This window comes from Otolemur garnettii, unplaced genomic scaffold (genome assembly GCF_000181295.1).
Source record: "Otolemur garnettii isolate 467f Iridium unplaced genomic scaffold, OtoGar3 scaffold00336, whole genome shotgun sequence".
In the NCBI taxonomy this organism is placed as follows: Eukaryota; Metazoa; Chordata; class Mammalia; order Primates; family Galagidae; genus Otolemur; species Otolemur garnettii.
In genome coordinates, this window is record NW_003852731.1 from 246,338 (window position 1) to 250,664 (window position 4,327).

At 41.3% G+C, this 4,327-nt stretch overlaps 1 protein-coding gene across 1 annotated transcript in view; it reads left to right on the forward strand.

Annotated features, from left to right (window-relative positions):
- The window catches only part of RNF144A (ring finger protein 144A), a 112,844-nt gene that overhangs the window by 25,586 nt on the left and 82,931 nt on the right, over nt 1-4,327 (forward strand). Inside the window, exon 2 of the mRNA XM_012813905.2 lies at nt 3,881-4,076. The gene's annotated coding sequence lies outside the window, so the exon portion shown is untranslated. The remainder of the gene's footprint in view (nt 1-3,880; nt 4,077-4,327) is intronic.

The following is a 4,327-nucleotide window of genomic DNA, read 5'->3' on the forward strand; positions in this document are numbered from 1 at the left end:
CAAAACTCTTAGAAGTGATCAAGGAATACAGCAGCATCTCAGGTTACAAAATCAATACTCACAAATCTGTTTTATATGTACCAACAATAGTCAAGCTGAAAAAACGGTCAAGGACTCTATTCTTTTTACAATAGTGCCAAGGAAGATGAAGTATTTGGGACTTTACATAACAAAGGACATGAAAGATCTCTATAAAGAGAACTATGAAACTCTCAGAAAAGAAATAGCTGAAGATGTTAACAAATAGAAAAACATACCATGCTCATGTCTGGAAAGAATCAACATTGTTAAAATGTCCATACTACCCAAAAAAATATACAATTTTAATGTAATCCCTATTAAAGCACCATTGTCATATTTTAAAGACCTCAAAAAAAATAATACTTCATTTCATATGGAATCAGAAAAAGCCTCAAACAGTCAAGACATTACTTGGAAATAAAAGCAAATCAGGAGGACTCATATTACCAGACCTCAGACTATACTATAAATTGATAGTGATAGTGATCAAAACAGCATGATATTGGCACAAAAACAGAGAGGTAGATGTATGGAACAGAATTGAGAACCAAGAGGTGAACCTAGCTACTTACTCTCATTTCATCTTTGATGAGCCAATTGAAAAATTCAGTGGGGAATAGACTCCCTATTTAGCAAATGATGCTAGGTGAACTGGCTGGCAACCTGTAGAAGACTGAAACTGGAACCACACCTTTCACCATTAACTAAGATAGACTTTCACTGGATTAAAGATTTAAACTTAAGACATGAAACTATAAAAATACTAGAAGAATGTGCAAGGAATAGTCTTGAAGAATCGGCCTGGGCGAATATTTTCTGAGGAGGACCTCCCACACCCACCCCAGGCAATTGAAGTAACATCAAAAATACAGTACTGGGACCTGATCAAACTAAAAAGCTTCTGCATAGCCAAAAACACAGTAAATAAAGCAAGCAGACAGCCCTCAGAATGGGAAAAGATATTTGCAGGTTATGTTTCTGACAAAGGTTTAATAACCAGACTCCACAGAGAACTCAGAGAATGTATTAGCAAGAAAAGAACAAGTGATCCCATCTCAGGATGGGCAAGGGACTTGAAGAGAAACTTCTCTGAAGAAGACAGGTGCATGGCCTACAGACACATGAAAAAAATGCTTATCACCCTTAATCATCAGATAAATGCAAATCAAAACCACTTTGAGATATCATCTAACTCCAGTAAGATTAGCCCATATCACAAAATCCCAAAGCCATAGATGTTGGCTTGGGTGTGGAGAAAAGGGAACACTTCTGCACTGCTGGTGGGAATGCAGACTAATACGTTCCTTTTGGAATGATATTTGGAGATCACTTAGGGATCTAAAAATAGACCAGCCATTCGATCTTTCAATTCCTCTATTAGGTATATATATATCCAGAGGACCAAAAATCACTTTATAACAAAGATATTTGCACCATAATGTTTATTGCAGCTAAGTCATGGAAGAAGCCCAAGTCCCCTTGACCCATGAATGGATCAATAAATTGTGGTATATGTACACCACGGAATATTATGCAACCTTAAAGAAAGATGGAGACTTTACCTCTTTCATGTCTACATGAATGGAGCCGAAACATATTCTTCTTAGCAAAGTATCTCAAAAAAGGACAAAAATGTATCCAGTGTACTCAGCCCTACTGTGAAACTAATTTACAAGCCCCCACACTTCCAAATGAAACCTATAACCCAACTATAGCCCGAGATTAAGGGGAAAGAGGAGAGGGAGGGGAGGGAAGGGTGGAGGATGGGTGTGATACCAGATTTTTGATACTGGATTTCCAGGCTCTTGGTCTCAGTGCTTCGAAAAATGAAGTGACAGACCACAGGATAGGTTTTATTTAACAATGTAAGTGTTACAGCTCTTACAAAGAACCAAGCTTCCTTGTGGAGCAGGATCAGCAGTAAGATAGGTCTTATATTACAAGTGTTACAGCTCTCACAAGGAACCAAACTTCCTTGCAGAGTAGGACTAGCAGTAAGGTAGTGTTACAGCTCTCACAAGGAACCAAACCTCCTTGTTCTCCTGCTCTCTCTAGGAGGTCCGGCGAGATCTGCCCTTAGGCTCTCTGGCTTATATAGAGGCAGTTGTCCAATGAGCTTTTGGGTCCTGAAAACATACTAATCAGGACCAGGTTTTGAAAACAGACCAATCAGGGATGCCCTGGAGGAATTGCCAGAAGTCCACATGAGGGGACAGCACAGCGCTAGTGTCTTCCCTTGCTCATGTCTGGTTCTTTTGGCTGCTGGAGCCTCCATTGAGGGAGGGAAGCCTCTCCCCCTGCCCCTTGCCTATGCTCTAGCCTGCTGGTTCCTCTGCTGACTGCTGCCACCAACACCACTAAGACGGAGACGGAAGGTCCTCCAGCCCCGCTCGGTTGAGCTGGCTGGGGCACCACCTGTCCGATATCAGGTATAGGGAGGGTAATTGGTGGGACCACACCTATGGTGCATTTTACAAGGGTACAAGTTAAAGCTACTAACGATAGAATATAAATATCTTAACACAATAACTAAGAAAATACGATGAAGGCTATGTTAACCAGTTTGTTGAAAGTATCTCAAATTGTATATAAAACTAGCACATTGTACCCCATAATTGCATTAATGTACACAGTTATGATTTAATAAAAACAAGAAAAAAAAATGAAAAACTTAAAAGATGAAAAAATCTAGTTCTTCCAACTTTATTTTTCTTTTTAGGTTTTTTTGGTCATTCAGGGCCTTGTAGATTTCTTTGTCAATGCTGGGGTCAGATTGCCTGCCAATTTTTGTAAAAATTCAGCTAAGAATTTAATAGAGATTGCATGGAATCTCTTAATTGATCTATTATCAATTTGGAAGGTATTGGTATCTTAACAATATTGTTTTCTAATCCATGAATAAAACATGTCTTTCTGTTTATTTTAGGTCTGCTTTAATTTCTTTTAATGATATTTTGGTAGTTTTCAAGATATACAAATCTTGTGTATCTTTTGTGAATTCATTTCTAAATATTATTTTCGTTTTGTTGCTAACGTGTTTTTCTTGTAACAGCATCTGAGTGTTATTCATTCTTCCAATTTCTGCCCTTTTTTGGAGTGTTTAAACCACTTAATGATATTACTGATAAAGTTGATTTTATCTCTGCCTTTTTACTATTTGTATTCTATGGGTCTGATGACTTTTGTGTTTCTCTGCTCTTGAATTTTGCCTTCTTTGATGTTAGATAGATAGCTTCTATTATACCATTTTAATTTCATTTTTGTTTATTTATTTATTTATTTATTTAGACAGAGTCTCAGTCTGTTACCCTCGGTAGAGTGCCATAGCATCATCATAGCTCACAGCCACCTCTTGGGTTCAAGTGATCCCCCTGCCTCAGCCTCCTGAGTAGCTGGGACTACAGGTGCCCACCCCCATTCTTGGCTAGTTTTTCTGCTTTTATTAGAGACAGGATCTTGCTCTTGCTCCATGAACTTCTGAGCTAATGGATCTTCCCACCTTGGTCTCCCAAAGTCTTGAGATTACAGGAGTGAGCCACGGTAATCAAAGACTGACTGGGCAAAGCTGAATGGCTGTGATTGGGAAAGGAGGGGACAGGCTAGGAGATCCTGGAAAGGTTTGTTGTCTCAGAGTTGCCTGTGCTGATGGATTTATCTGTCAGCTTCTTGGTGGATTGTTTCTGTAGTAAACCTCAGTTCCCTCTCCAGTGAACTATTCTGTCAGGTGATGTTGCTAGTAATTGTATCGGTGGTTTTCCTCCAGCCTAAGCCAGCGCTCAGGTACAGCTGGTGAGGTTGGCTTTGTGCCTGCTCCTTCCACGCTGCCCTCTGACCAACCCTGCCCTTCTCTCCTTCCCAGGTAACCAGCACACTGCTCAGCCTGACATGCCCCCAGGTGCCCTGGGTCTGCAGGGAGCCCTGGTGGCAGAGACCTCCTCCTCCTCCCCGCCGCAGGCGCCTGACGTGAAGGAAGAGCTGCTGAATGCACATAACCACCACAGGACGCCGGACTTGGCCCGAAGATAGTTGTTCTCCTACCCTCTGACTTCTCAGAGGTAACCTTGAATTTGGAAAAGGAAGACTTGCAAACCTTAATTTATCTCTTCTTAGTGAAATCTCAGACCCTTGCTAGGCCTGCCTGGAGGGATTTCCTGTACCTCTTAAAGCACACCGTGGGGGGTGCCTGTGGCTCAGTGAGTTGGGCACCACCCCCATATACCGAGGGTGGCGGGTTCAAACCCAGCCCTGGCCAAACTGCAACAAAAAATAGCCAGGCATTGTGGCGGCACCTGTGGTCCCAGCTACT